Below are 15,211 nucleotides of genomic sequence, written 5' to 3'. Positions count from 1 at the left end.
CAAGACAGCCTTCAGCACAGCGGGCAGAGGTGTCCCTTGCTTCGCACCTGGTGTCCAGAGCAGCCCTGCACGGCCCCGGCCACACCCCCCAGGGATGGAGGGCCCCCGTGAATGGGAGCCGCCCGCTCGTGGCCAGGGTCTCCATTTGTGTTGTGCCAAGAAAGTAAGTCACAGAACCGTGTGGGCCTTCCATGTGAGTCGGCTCAGGACCTGTGGATATGGCGCTCGTAGCCGCAGACCGTCCTGCGCGGCAGGACCGTCCCCGGAGCTGCCTGGCCTGCGGTGTGATGGGCAGGTGCCCAGGGTCTGGATGTCGTGGGCCTGCGCTCTTCCCCAGACGAGGGCGACGGCATGGGGCTGTCCCCGGAGGGGTGCTGGTGGCCAGGGCAGGGTTCTGGGTGCTCCAGGTCCAGGTGGGCAGGAGTCTCTGGGGGCAGCATGTCCCCGCCACCCCTGCCACACTTTCTGGAAGCTCCTCTATCCAAACAGTTGGCACCCTTCCATGCCGCAGGGTGGATGCTGCGGCCCCCCAGGGCCTCCTAGCTCACCTGCAGCAGAATTTTGGTTTATTCTCAGTCCTTTTCCTCTTTCATTTTCCTCTCAGTGTCCACATTCTGCTCCTGCCACCTCTGTGCTGTGGCTCCTGAGACTGAGAGCGGCGGCCTCGCGGCTGGGAGGCCACGCGGGTACCTTTCTTCCCACGTGGCTCAGAGCTCTCTCCTGGAAATGGGAGTGAAGTCAGGGTGGCGGGACAGGGGTCGCCCTCCTGGAGCCCCGGGACCAGGCGGCCCCACATGCTGACCCGGGAGCAGGGCCCCAGGAGGTGGCCCAGGGCGGCTGCGCAGCATGTGGGAGCCCACGCCTGACCGGACAGCCACCCAAAGGTGCTGTCAGGTGGGAGTGCTGTGAGAGCCGGACCTTTCCAGGGACGCGGGCGCTCTGAGGACAGAGACGCGCGAGTGTGTTAGAAAGTGTGGCATCCGTCGAGCTGGGACAAGATTCCCCAGTGAGCCTTGTCACCATCGTCATGATGCTGCGGGGCGGAGGGGTCGTGCCCCAACATCCGCGGAGCCACAGTCACGGAGGCGCTGGGGCTCTGGGTGTGGCTGCTTCTGCCGGGACACAGGGCACTCTCAACCCTGCTGCTTCCGCGTTTTCCCTAATATGGCGGGCAGAGAGGTCAAGTTAGCGCCTCCAACAGGCGTGCGTGAGCCCTCCTGCGTGGCTGTGCGTGCCCGTGGGCATGGTGGCACACGGACGGACCGCTAGCCCCAGGGGCCCCGCGGAGGACTTTCTGCATCAGTGTCTGGGGCCTTTTGTGCGAGGTGCAAGGACTCAGTTCGGTGATGTTTTCCTGTGGTGCGGCCGTCAGCCCCGTGGTTGGGATCTGTAGTCAGCCTCGCCGTCCCGGCAACAGCATGAGTGACGGAGCTCCTCTTTGTCACCGTCCTGTGCTGGAAGACCCAGAGGGTTTAGGAACCACGTCGGCAACGCAAGTGTAAATCTCGTCGTGGAATCATCGCCCTAAATCCTGCGGCATCTGTAGGCCGGAGGTAAGGAGATGGCTTTTCCACATCTCTAGAGAAGGCAGGTTTTTCAGACACAGAGAGTAAAGAGCGTGCTGAGAAGAAGCAGCAGACGCTCGTCCTGCACGTGGCTCCGGGCTGGTCGAGGTGGAAGGCATCAATGCGGCCCGTTTGCCGTTCGAAATGCCCGTGAGGAATTTACTCGTGTGAAGAAATCTTTAGTTTCCAAGATCGCTTGAAAGAGGTGCTCAGAGTACTCTCCGGGACTTCTCTGTAGGAGCAAGTTTTCAGAAAAACAAACGGGTTTCTGTATTAAGCTAAGAACAAACAAATTCGTAAGACATTCCGGGGCCTGAGAAGGGCTGCTCTGCATCTCTCGGCAGCGGACACAGAGCGTCTGCTGTGGGCCGGGCCCAGGCTTGGTGCTGCAGGGAAAGGGGCCATCATCAGCCTGCCCGGGGTACTGAGAAGTCCGTGGACGAGATTCCTAAACTGAAACGGGACTCCTGGAAACCTGCTGCTTGCCCTGGGAGAAGCGGCCCCTGGCAGCCACGTGACAGTCCACGAGGTCTGCACCCGGGCCCGTGGCACCTGCCGGCTGCTCACACCTGGCGGCCATGGGGACGGGAGCCGAGGCGTGCCTGCTCCAGGAGGCACGGTCTGAGCTAAACCCGACAGCGGGGCCGGGCGTCGGCGCAGGACTCAGTGAGCACCCGAGGGAAAGCTGGCCGGCGGCCGTCCTCTTCGGCACCTTGTGCTCCACGTGGGGCTGACCTAATTCCCCGGTCTTAGGGCGTTTTCCTGAATGGCATGGACACCTTTCAAGCCCATTTTCCAGGTGCATTTCCCATTCTGTGCAGGAAGAAAGGGAGGGTTTTTTTTAAGCACAACTTCATTAATATGTTGGGATGTGACTAGAAGTTGTTAAACATTCCAGAAATCTATCAGACAGTTGTGTACGGACTGGATGAAAAAGGCGTCGTAAACGGACAGCTTAAAATGCAGTTGACATTTGCCTTTCAGCTGCATGGGCGCTGCGGGGGCCGCGGGAGCGGGGGGCAGCAGGTGGCCGTTGGGGGCACCCGCGCGCCCGCCGAGGTGCCCGCCCGAGGGGTCCAGCTTGTCTTGGTCCCAGCCACGAGCCCCCTTGGCAGTGCTTGGCCAACGTTTGGGGTTTCAGGCCGTGAGCACGGTTGGTTGGGTTTCATGTTGTACACTCTTTGGTAATCTCGTCATATTTAAAGCAAGGAAAGTATTACTTTTATTACTAGAAACCCGTGTGCCCCTGACAATAAGCCGAGCTGTTGCCGCAAGGCCTGTCCGTCCCTCTGATAATGTCCAGTCGTTGCTTCTTGAGGGCAGATTTTGGGGAATGTGCAGGACCTGTGACAGGAGCCAGCCGAACGGGGTGTAAGATAGCTTCTCAGCCGGGTCTTCTTCATGGAACTGGCATGGAACGTTCTGGTGTGCGTTTCTGGGGGGGCACATGGCACTTTACTTAACTTCAGCCCCCCCTCAGCCACTCTGTTAATCAGTCTCTTTTTATCATTTCGACACAACATCAAAACAGCAAAGGCCCACTTACGCTCTGGTGTTAAGAGCACGACTTTGACGTTGTCTTTGAGCTCTGAGCAAGACAGAAGGAGATGCTGAGTCCCCAGCTGGTGCGCGTCTCCCGTCTGCGGGTCTGCCGAGCGCTTAGGGCGGCACAGATTCTAAAACGCTCACCACCCGGCCTTGCTTCGTCGGCACCAGCACATGCCGAGCGTCATGCTCGAGCTCAGGGCATCGGGTAAAGGAGCACGCGTGTTATATGAACACGGGAGCAGCGAGGTGCGGACGGGGTTCCGGGTGGCCCTGACAGGGGTCAGAGAGGCAGATGAGGATTTGGTCCAGGATCTCGACTTCTCACTGGAGACACGGGAGCTTCAGGCAGAGATGTGCATGTGGAAGCAGGTGGCATCCGGAGAGACTGGGTCGGGAGCTGGGGACAGTGCAGGCCATGGGCCATGGGCTCTGAGCCACAGGGCTCTGAGCCACAGCGGTAGCCACGGAGGGGCGGGTGCCGTGGGAGAGACAGCTGGGAGAAGGGACGGAGTGTGGGTGTATTTGGGGGACTGGGGGGCAGTGGTGCGGTGGAAGGAGAGGGACATCAGAGCAGGAGGTTGGGTGAGGGAGCCCTATTTTAGGACCGGAAGTGTCCGTGAGAGCTGGAACGTAGGTCTGAAGGTGGCGGGTCAGCCTCGCTGGTGACATCACAAATACCGGGAACGGAGGGCGGGTAAGGCAGCGGGGAACACGGGAGCCGCAGCCTGTGGACAAGTCTCGTCCAACGTAAAACGGAACCGCCACATAAACCGCCTCACTTACAGAGGAAAAGCAGGTGTGGCGTGGCCGGGTCCTGAAGCCCTGCGTTGCCACCGGGGAAACGAGCCCCACGGATCGGTCTGCCTTGCTTCCCACGACTGCACGCGGCTCTACCATGATCTCGAAGTAGAAGCTTCGTTCAAAAGCCATGAGAGACCCTTCGGAAGATGCCGCGCCGTGGCCAGCTTCCGTCTGTCCGGCCCTGCCGCGGGAACCGCCGCGGGCCCCTCCCCGGCCGCCTCTCCACCCGACTGCGGCCGTTCCGTGCCTCACGCGAGACAGGGCACCGCGGGCGATTTCTGGGGTAAAACAAGGACCGTCTGGTGGTTCACCACCCGGAGAAGCTTCTGCTGGCGGTTCTGGTTGTGACCGCTTCTCAGGTTCCCTCTGTCCTTCCCGGGGTCACAGTCCCTTCATGGCCACGCGTGGCCGGCCTGTGGAAGCTATGTGCGCAGCGGCCCTCCTGCAGGTCTGCAGGGCGTCCACGCTCGGGCTGGCGCGCTGGCGGGGACATGCCTGCCAGGAGACGTCCCACCGGAGCTGGGTGGTGGCGAGGTCCCGGGGAGCCCCCGGGGGAGTCTGGTGTGGTCCCGGGGCCGCAGCCGGGGGCAGCTCAGCTTCCCAGGAATGACGAGCCGGCCTGGTGAAAGCAGCACGGGGACAAGGAAGTCTGGAGTCCCGATTAGGGTGGTCTTTAAGGGGCTGAATCGGGTCTATGAAGATAGAGTTCATGGTTGGTCAGCAGAGCGCAACACGCAGAGAAAACAGAACTATGACCTGGGGGCTGGGGAGGTGAGGACAAAACAGGAGTCCTGACACAGACGAGAATGGACGGCAGGATTCCAGAGCCTGGAGGGGTCGCTCGGAAGTGCGGGAGGCTCTGTAGCCCCTGGCAGCCAGGCCCCCAGGGACGCGCTCTGAGCGCTGCCCACCACCTCCCCTCCCCTGCAGGGAAGAAGCTCATGGGTGCGCCTGGACACCGCAGATCTGACGTGAAGGTTTGTGCCTCAGCGGGAGTGTGGATGGCACTGGGGGACGCGCCTGAGGCTGGAGCCTCCTTACTGTGGTTCAAGCCTTCTGTTCGCTCTGGGGAGCTGTTCTCCTCGTCCCACTGCTTGGGGACGTGGGTGAGGCCCTGTCCCGTGGCCAGACCCCTGCCTGAGGGTCATCTCAGGATGAAGGCAGGCCTGAGAATGGCATTGTGGGTTCTCTGGGGTACTCTGAAGGCCTCCTCACCCCACAGACAGCCTGCGCCATCTGAGACCAGCTGGCACGGGCTCAGTGTGCCTGGGTGGTGTCTGGAGGCTGCTGGCTGGGTTCCCATCCCCAGTGGGCCCCCACCTCGCCATGCACTGAGGCAAAGGGGCTCAGTCGTTCCGTCCATAAGATGGGCACGATGGCACATTTCTTGGAGAACCGTGGGGCCCTCTGCAGTTTGCCCAAGGTCAGTGTCAGGGACGCCCCGCCCTCCTCACCTCTCCTCCTCATGCCGCATTGCGTCCTCTGATGCAAGAGGTCCCCGTCCGTCCGTTGGTCTGCACCCCACCCCCTGCCGCCAGGGCTCCAAAGTGTCTACAGGAGCCTCTGACGACGGGGGGGCAAAGGGTAGGGTTCCCACAGAGCAGCCGGCACCAGCACGCGACCCTCAGCCTCAGTCCATGCCGGTATACGGCGCTGCTTGTTGGGTGAGTGCTGGGAACAGTGGGGAGGGAACCACTGGCTCAGGGGCCACCGGCACCCCGGTCCCTCTCACTGTCCGTGGCGGAGACCAGCCACCTGTGTGGTCTAAGACTCTGCCCACGAAGACCTAACTCGTTCCCTCGTTCCCTCGAGGTCACCGCAAGGCTGCGGCCAGCTGCCAGCCGCTCCCCTGGGCTGGGAGGCCGTCCCTGCACTGGTGACCCCAGGAGGAAGAGCTGGAGGTGTCGGGGGAGGGATCTGCCTCTAGCTGCCGTCTGTGCCCCGGGGGACTGCAGGGAAGGAGGGTGGGGCCCAGGGAGGCCAAAGCCCCAACTGTGTGCACTGCCCGCCCACCCTGGGGTCACGTGGGACAGTGGGTCACGGCCGAGGGCACTCCCAGTGCTGCCGTTGGAACTGCCTTGTGTGTCCAGATGAGCCGTGAGCCCGTGGGACCCCGCAGGAGCCCACGGAGCCCCTGGGACACCATTGTCCTGCCCTTCCCATGAGACGGGACTCATTTTGGGACAGCTTTGAGTGCACGGTATCCCTCCTGAGGGGTCCCCCTGAGGCCGCATCCATCCTTCCATCTGCTCTCCGTGGCCGTGGACCTCTTCCTCAGATGCATATCTGAGGGCCTGTGGGCACAGGCCCCTTGGCGCCCGCTCCGAGGCTCCACTGTGCGCAACACCCAGCTGCGGCCACCCGCCGTTTCCTGGCTGGTGCGGGCGAGGCCCTGCCTGCCTGTCGCCGGCTCCTCCCTCTCCCGCCACCCCCACGAAACTCCCGCTCAGACCTCCAGACATGCTGTGGCTTCCGTGGGCCACTGGAGTCACCCCGTCCCGAACCTCTCCAATGAGGAAACTGACATGCAGCTCGGTGTTTGGGTTCGGAATCCAGAATTCTCATCGGGAGCCTCGGTGGGTCCTGAGACCCAGGCCACCGTGGTCCAGCCCTGAAAAACATGGGTCACCTCTCTGCACCTTGCTCAGTCCGCACACAAAATGCCACTTGGGCCCTCCTGACAGTGGGGGGCCACTGCTGCCGTTCCGGGCCGGGAAGAGCCCTGAGCCGCTGTCTGGGTCCTGGACACCTGCCGCCCGCTCCCCAGGGTGAGGCCCGCTCGCTCCTGGACCCACGGGCGTCCCATGGAGGGAATCAGCCTCACCCTGCTGGCGTCCACGCCTGCGGTGGCGTTTTAATTAACCGAAGGCTCCAGCTGTGTTTGCTCTCTGCCGTATGTGCCCAGCCCCAGCGCCCACCTGGATTCGTTAGGGGTGTGACGTGAAGTTGTTGATCCAGGAGGAGAACGGGGCTCCTGCCAGGTCACGCCAGGTCGCAGCTCGTGCCCTCTGGAGGGGAGCGATGGGTCCCAGGCCCTGCCTGGAGGAGGAAGCAGCTCATCGTGGGGTGACGGTTCCTGCAGCATATGTGTTTTTCTAATCAGGCACACAGAGCCTTTCTGTTTAGTTCGTGGAGACCGGGCAGGGGGTCCCTGGGGGCGTGTCTGCTCAGTAGGGGGGGGCAGCCAGGTCACCAGGTTCTCACTGGCCTCCTCCCCCGGGCCCTGACAAACGTACAGAGAAAGTACGAAGCTGATGTGAAAGAGGAAGGGGAGCTGAGAGCAGGTCAGGGTGGTGGGGTCGGGGTGCCCGCTGTCTGACGAGGAGGCTGGGTCTGTGCTGACAGGGCTCCCCAAGCTGCTGGGCTGCTGGGCCGGTTTGGAATCAGATGGGAAGGAAGCCTGAGGGGAAGAGGGAGGAACGCCCTGACCCGGGGCGGCACCATCTGAGGAGAAGCAGCGGCGGCGGCGGAAGGATCCGGAGGAGGGCTGTGGTGCAGGGGAGGGGTGGGAGGGTGGGAGGGAGGCTGCAGGAGGAACACAGGGGCCCGAGGACCCAGCAGCCACTGTGTCCAGCTTCACCTGCTGCCCGCAGAGCAGACACCTGCCTGCCCAGGTTGCCGTGATGAGACAAGGCGAGTGGTGCTGGGAGGGGCCGTGCCTGGTGCCCCAGTGTAGGAAGCAGGCCTCCCACCGCGTCTTCTGGCAGAAACTGGCTGGAGTGGGTTCTGGCTCTGCCTTCTGCGTCCCTGTCATCAGGGCCTGGGCCCTATATTCAAGTCATGCAAGTATTTTTGTAGGGTTAAGGGACATAGGTCTGCCCATGAGATTGCACCGTGCCTGGCTCAGCTTTTCTTGTAGCCCAGGGTGAGAACGGATTAGTGCCAAGCCCCCGTATCAGTCAGGTGCAGCAGCCGGGATGGGCTGCAAGGAGTCCTTGGGGCTGGGGGTGCTCGGGGCTGGGGTTATTTGTGGCTGGGGGTGCCCGGGGCTGCAAGGTGCCCGGGGCTATGGAGTCCTTGGGGCTGGGGGTGCTCGGGGCTGGGGGTGCCCGGGGCAGCGGGTGCTCGGGGCTGCGGGGTCCTTGGGGCTAGGGGTGAAGAATTTGACCAATACCGCTGCATTTCCTCCCTTAAGTCAGCAAGCCCTGTTTGGTGAAGTACAGGGCCTGTCACTTCAGGCCGAGGCAGCCTCTGCAGGTCGTTGTACCCTTGGCCCCGGAGAGACCGGGCCTCCCAGTCACCAGGCTTCTCCCCGGGGAAGATAGACGGAGGCCCCAAAACCCCTCTCAGGGAAAACATCTTCACAGCCAGGAATGCTGGCAATGGGATACAGTCACGCAAACTGCCCCACAAGGCCGGAGTCCACGGGGCAGCCACCGTAGCGCTTAACTCACACTCACCCCACCCTGTGAGCCCTGACCCTCCTCGATTCTCCGCGATCTCTGCCTCCTACCCATCCCCTACCGGGGCAGACTGTGGGGCAGAGCTACTGAAGGTGTCTTCCTTGTTAGCGAAAAAGGTTTGACTATCCAAAGCGACCCAGCGAACAATGTTTCCATCTTAGGGGAACACCTTCTTGGCCCCACAGTGGGCTCTGTGCGCGGAGCTCTGGCCCCAGTGGCTTCACCGCCCGTCACACGAAGCTGAACACAATACGGCCCTGGGACAGTGTTCCGGAGAAAAGTAACTTGGATCAGCTGATCAGGGTGGACGTCCGGGAACCCCAGAGCGGTGCGCCCACCCGCCAGCCCTGTGTCGAATGCGTCCCCAGCCCTGACTCCGGGCTCTAAGCTCAGCTGTCCCCACAGTATGGAGTGCCGTCCCCAGGCCATCGTCTGAGGCTCTGCAGGGCTCCGGTGGCTGACCAGTTCCCAGAGCTGGCCTCTGACCCTGGAGACTTGGCCCGAAAGGCCCGCGTGTCCTTCAGGCCCCACAGCCCTGCCTTGGAGCCCAGGCTCCCCACACGTTTGCACCCCAGAGAACACAGCTCCAGGAACAGGGGGAAGCCAGACACAGAGCCTCAGGTCCTCGGACGCCTGGACGGCTCGTGCATGAGAAGAAAGCCCTGGCGGGCACCAAGGAAAGACCACAGTAGCAGTGGACACAGCAGTGGAGGGCCAGGCACGGTGAGCACGTGGGGCAGTGACCCTGGCATGGGGCGCACCTGCTCCTAGGAGCTGGAACTGCACCCCCAGGGCCTCCAGAGCGGCCCCCGGGCCTGGACAACGCGCTACAGAGAAAATGCCCATGTACCTGGCGCCTCTGCACCCTCCTTACTTCTCGACTCCCCCACCTGTGACCACAGCCACTTAACACGCATGTGCTGGGCCAGCTCTGGGCGCTGGTCTTGCAGCGGGAGCTGAAGACCAGAAGCAGGGAGAGCCCACCTGGGGCAGGCCTCTGGGGCAGCTGCCCAAGGACCTGCTTGGAGCAGGTGTGAGCGCAGTAGACACAAGCCACAAGGGCAGGACGGGATGGGCGTGAGTGCCTCGGACATGGGGCTGCAGGGTATAAGGGTGGTCACAGTTCAGGGCGGGTGGGTGAGGGGTGTCCCTCCGAGAACGACACGTGGGGAAAAACTCAAAATGGGCCACGGATCAGCTCCGTGGGTGTTCGGAGCAAAGAGTCCAGTCTATCCCATTAATAGTGTGGGATTTGTCCTGGCCCTTCGCTGACCGTGGCCAGGGCTAGGGGTGTAGCGTGTGCACCACGGCCCCACGTCTGGGGCGGTGGTGTCTGACCACTCACTTCCTGCCCCCGCACCCCCCAGGGCTGCTGCCGCACGTTTCTAGGATGAATGAATCCCGTGTCTGCAGAGGGAAGACCTTCCACCAGCAGCTTCCTCTGTAAGCTCCACGTCATGGGTCTGAAGGGGACGTGGTTTAGAGGACAGCGTTTTCTGGCTTTGCGTGAGCCCCAGGGTCTGCGTCCTGGAAGCTCAGCAGAGGCACAGGGGGTCACTAGGAGCCCACAAGCCCTGGGCCTGGGGCCTGGAGGCCTGTGCCGCTGCGTCAGCCCCTCCTTTTGGGCAAACCAGGAAAACAGAGGCACCACGGGCCTGACCACGTGTGTTTCCTGAGAAGTGTGGGCTGCCGGGCTGGAGGGCCGGCAGTGGACGTAGTCAGTAGTGAGTCCAATGGTCAGGAGCTGGGGCTGGAGCTCTGCTCTCTCCAGGGGCCGTTCTCTTGACCGGGTGGCAGAAAGGGGGCTGTGCGGTCCCGGGTGCGAGACGCCTCTCCTGCCCAGGCCTGGCGTGCTGTTGGGACTGTCCACCCAGCAGGCGGTGGGGGAACTCTAGGCCAGGCGTGGCCGTCCTTCCCGGATGCAGGACGAGTGAGCGGGCGTGGTGGCAGCAGAGGAGCCAGCCCTGCCCTGCCCAGGTGCAGACGGCCCCCGGCTGAGGTCACGGCCCGCCGTGGCTGCTGCCTTCCTCAGAACACAGCAGGCTGCTGGAGGCCCTGGGCCGCACAGCCAGACCTTGGCCGCGAGAGCCTGCAGTGGTGTGGGAGTGGGGGGCGCGGGCAGGAGCATCACTGTAGCCCCTCCCTCCACCGTGTGCCCCTGTCCTCCTCCTGCTGAAAAGCCAGGTCCCTTCTGGTGGCAGAGCCTTGGCTCCGACACCTTCTTTCCCAGAGCCGCTTCGGTTGCTAGTTACTCGTGCGGGTGGGCCTCCCTGTGTGCTGACTTGGAGGTGTCCCTGGCCCAGAGCCTGCCCAGTGCTGTGGGGGAGCTGTGCCAGGGTCTGGGATCTGGTGGACCCGCTGCGGTGCAACCGGGGCCTCGGGTTGGGGCGATGCTGGTGAGCGTGGCCACAGGAGAGGCTGGACTGGCTCGGCTCTGAAGGCCTGGCCCACTGTTCCAGGGGCTTGCAGCCTGGTCTGCTTGAAAGTCCCCTGGCCCGTCCCTGGAGCAGCGCGTGAAGCGTTGTGCCCGCCAGCGTCGGTGGGGGAGGCTGGGGCGGAGCGGACAGGAAGGAGGGGATTGGAATTGTCCAGCAGGTCAGTCTGGCCACGTGACAGGCGTGAAGGGGGGTGTGGAGCAGATGCAGGGCAGCCGCCGCCGCAGTGAGAGTGCCCTCCCCACCAGCGTCAGTGTGTGCGGCCCTGTGAGCCCCCTGAGGCCCAGGTGGGTGGGAACATGAGTCTGTGACGTGATATTCCAACCGTGGATAAACCTGCACGCTCCGTGAAGGCTTCCGCCCGGAGCCTGGTCCAGCTGAGGACAGCGCTCTCCGGCCGTGGGCTCCAGCGCCACTCGAGCCCCTCGGGCTCTTTCTGCCCACAACCTGGTCCTCGACTAGACTAGCAGCCTCCCCTCACCTGGGAGCTTGTTAGCGCCGGGCGCACCCCCAGCCCAAACCAAACCTGCATTTTAACGAGCTCCCCAGGGGTTCCCCTCCCCCTTGTATTTTCCAGGTTCTTAGCCCTTGGGGGCGTCTGAGGCCCCAGCTGCTCAGGACCTGTTTACACACGTGAACAGCCGTGCACACACACAGCTCTCCAAGGAGTACAGACTGATGGGACAGACAGACTGGGGCAGGCGAGGTGCCCCTGGGCCAGGACGTGCAGACCCTGCCCCTCCCGAGGGCTGGGGGATGACTGCGCTGGGCACGGGGCCCCCACAGGGAGGGTGCTGACGGGCGGCGGGGATGGAGCTGGGGCCGCAGAGCCTCGCTGCGGGGGGCTGGGCAGTTCCTGGCAGGCACATCTAGGAGTCGCCACCGCGAGCGCTCTCCCGAGCTGTGGATCTAGCACCAAGGCCCTGGGGGGCAGGCCAGCGGGCGGGCGACCCCAAAATGGAGCCCTGCCGCCCTCCTTTGTGCGTCCAGGACGGGCGTGCCGGGAGGCAGGCCACCACCTCCTTACACCACGTGCTGAGGGAGGCGACAGCATGACCTTAAGCCTCATCTCCCTGCTGTCTCAGGACATCTCCGGGCTGTGGCTCCCCCTGAGGACCAGCACAGGTGCGTGTGGGCAGTGCGCTGGCCCTGGCAGGGCTGGGGGACGGTGCATGGGGGGTGGGCTGGGCCTTCTGGGGCCGCCGCATGTGTCGCCCACGCAGGGGCTGCAGAGACGGAGGCCGGTCGGCCCTGACAGTGGGGTCCAGGCTGGGGCGGTGCCGGCAGGAGCGGGAGCAGGAGCAGTGCTCCTGGGGTGGGGGCGTATCAGGCGCCGCTGCGGGGTTGGGGCCCTGGCCACCTTTCCCCCGCCCTGGAATCAAGGTGCTCATCCTGGAATCTGGAAGGAGCTCTCGCGGGGGCTCCTTTGTTCGAGCTTTCCGGGATATGCGCTTGGTGCGCTTGCCAGGAGCCCCAGGGCCTGGGGGCCGGCAGCGCTGCGGTCCCTGGCAGACTCCGGCCAGCGCTGTCCCCACGGCTGCGGGTGCACACGCACCCCGACAGAGGGCTGTCCAGCAGCAGGATCAGGCCTGGGGGCCCCAGCCTGTGGCAGTGCCAGCCCCCCGGTCTCTGTAGGACCTGTTCCTGCCCCGGGGGGAGGGTGGGCGCTCCTGAGGCCAGCCAGGGTGCCCAGGAACAAAGACCCCAGGCCAGAGGAGAGGGCACGGCCTGCGTCTCCTTGTTGCCATTCTGAGGAAGGAAGGGAGCTCATTTTGAAGTGGTTTCTAGCAGGTGCTTCTGCCAAAGGTTGACAAAGTAGCTCGTCAACTATTTCTGTCAACTTGAATGAATCAGCCAAACCTTAGCAAACATCCGAAATTTCCAGTTTGATGACGAAGGCCCCGGCGTGTGGTGAATGAGCCGACGGCTGAGGTGGCCGCGGGGAAGGGTCGGAGGCCAGCGCCGCACGCGTGGCGAGCCGTGCTGTACTGGGGGTCTGGGGTCAGCACATCGGGGCGGACGCGGGAGGCTCTGGGGCAGACACTGTGTTGCGCGCATTTCGGCTGCGGGTGTGCCGTGCTCTCGGGGCGCCTGCCGCGAGCCCGGCCGCCCCACACGTGTATTCTGTTCCGGGAGGTTCTTCATTTCGGCCACCAGTCATTGCAGACGTCGGCTTGTTTTCCTGAGTGGGGACTAGTTCCGGTTCTTGTAACGTGCGCTCTTCCAGCAGACGTTACTCTCACGGTATGTGGGTTGTCGGAGGAAGGGTTGGAGGGTCTCCCGTCTCCACAAACTATTTGCTGTTTCCCAAAAACAAGGGTGTTTGTTTGCCTGAGGAGGAAGCCGCTGTTGGTGCGCGTGGCGTGGGTCTTTCTCCTGCCGGTGCGGTGGAACACGTCAGATGGGCGTGCCTGGAACCCTGGGTCGCCGCATGCTGGCTTTGGCGCCTGCTGTTTACCAGCAAGGATGCCCACGTCGCCCTTCCCGTCTGTGCTAGCAGAGGCCGGTACCTGCCCTGAGTCAACAGGAGACCAAGGGGAGGCCACGGGCGTGTGCTGTGTCCCAGGGTGACTCACACTGCAGAGCCGGATGGTGGGTTTGAGCCACGATCCCATCGCAGGCTTAGGTGCCTCCTGGCTTGTCCTCGTGACATCAGTGAGGTCAACGGCGGTGCGTGACCCCTCCCCACCAAAGCCTAACCCGCCAGCTCCCTCTTCATCTCGCCTGCCCCACACCCTCCAGCCCTCCCCGTCTGTCCCTGCCTCCCGCGCGCTGAGCTGTATGTGTGCTCCGCCGGGCGGCGGCTCCTGGTGGGCCAGCGTCTGTGGAGCACCTGTACCCCTGCCCTGCTGGCCACCTGGAGAGAGGCAGCAGCCTGTGTCGCAGGCCGCCACGGGGAGGCCCAGGGTGGACGAGACGTGCAAGGTCTCGGGGACGATTAGTGCAGCGTCTGTGTGCTTGAAGGTACGTGGAGTTTGTGGTGCTCAGAGAGCGGGAATGAAGTCCACATCTACCGTTCAGGGAAGAGTCTTGGGTAGCCTCTGGGGGTCCTGGAAGGGGCTTGCTGTTGGCGTCCGTGATGGGCCGCGCCACGCCTGCCCTCCTCGCACGCGTGTCTGTGAGCCGCCTTCTGAGGGCAGATCCGGACGAAGGACGAGACGCAGTGATTTTCCTGATCTGTGATTCTTTAATGTTGACAGATAAGAAGGCTCTGTCAGAAATGTTTCCTCAGTTTCCAGCAGCGTGGCCGGTGTGGGTGTGAGTGTGGGCGTCCCGGGGCGGGTGTGAGGCGCGTAGGCCGGAGCTGCTACTTGAGAGCCAGCAAGACGCCGAGGCTGGTAACGTGGACCTGGGGGACTCCCCCGCCCGCGAGGCTCAGCCCAAAGCAGAATGTGTGGCCGGCGTGCTGTCACCCCCGCTGCTCTGGGGCTGGCGGTCTTTGTTTTTGCTGCAAACGCAGCGTCTTGGTTTCCGAGGCGCAGGAGAGGTTGGAGTGACTCTGTGGGTATGCGCGTGCGGCTGGTTGTGGGACACACTTGGGATGGGGCTGGTTCTTTCGCTTTCTCTCCCTCCCGGGCCGGGAGGGAGAGATGCGCGGGCATCAGTCTGTTCACCTTCCAGGGCTGGTCCACACAGCAGTCCCCTCCCGAGGGCTAACCCAGTGCTGTTCCAGGAGCTCGCTGGGCTCAGCGTTCCTGGGGCCACAGGCGCTGGCTCTGGTGCGGGATGGACCCAGTGGCTCTGCCTGTGATGTCACAGCCCCAGCCAGAGATGGCCACTGCCACATCCTGGGGCCCCGTCCAGGCTGCCCAAGCAGATGCCTCTCTGTACCTGAGAGCATAGAAAGTTTGCCAGTGGGAGCATCACCAAGAATGAAAGGTCCACAGATACCTCGTGCCGAAGCCCGAGTTCGGATCCTCACCTTTGGTGCAGGGAGGCTGCAGTCAGCGAGCTCTGGGTGGTGCTGGCTTGCTGTCCACGTCACCTGGCCCACCTGTCCGCCTGCATCGGGCTGACGTGGCCAGTGCCTGGCTGGTTTCATGAGCTTCCCTTGCCCCTTCCTCCTGTTCTGGGCACTGAAAACCCACTATGTAGCCACAGGTGATAAACTCAGACCGCAGTGTGGCCACGAGGCCTCCTCGCTGGGCCTGCCACGCCCGCCCCACCTCCCGTGCCACTTCTCGGGGAGCTCAGCTTGGCGCCGCTGTCCCTGCTCTGCGGTCGTGGGCTCCCAGGTGCACCGAGCACTGGGGGCCTCACTGTGGCACCCGTGGCCGGTGTGGTCTGGCGGCGTCACAGCAGACAGTGCTCTCCGTGTCACGGCTACACCCTCTTCCCTGATATTTGTGCCTTAAAACCCGTCTGCTGTTAGTCATGCTTCCGCCGGGTTTCTGAGCCGTGGCCACAGAGCGTGTCTGAGAGGCCCCTGTCACTCCTGTCAAGCCTCCTTGTGCTGATG

General features: G+C 63.5%; 1 protein-coding gene across 17 annotated transcripts in view; it reads left to right on the top strand.

Moving 5' to 3' along the window:
• The window catches only part of MCF2L (MCF.2 cell line derived transforming sequence like), a 95,844-nt gene that overhangs the window by 17,870 nt on the left and 62,763 nt on the right, over window positions 1-15,211 (top strand). Inside the window, exon 1 of one of the 17 annotated variants that reach the window (XM_057307087.1) lies at window positions 12,816-12,996. The exons of the other annotated variants lie outside the window; for them this stretch is intronic. The gene's annotated coding sequence lies outside the window, so the exon portion shown is untranslated. Of the gene's footprint in view, window positions 1-12,815; window positions 12,997-15,211 lie in introns of those variants that run through there. 17 annotated transcript variants of the gene reach the window in all.

The sequence above is a fragment of the Ursus arctos genome, unplaced genomic scaffold, assembly GCF_023065955.2.
Source record: "Ursus arctos isolate Adak ecotype North America unplaced genomic scaffold, UrsArc2.0 scaffold_10, whole genome shotgun sequence".
NCBI classification, from domain to species: domain Eukaryota; kingdom Metazoa; phylum Chordata; class Mammalia; order Carnivora; family Ursidae; genus Ursus; species Ursus arctos.
This window is presented reverse-complemented; position numbering and strand designations above follow the sequence as displayed.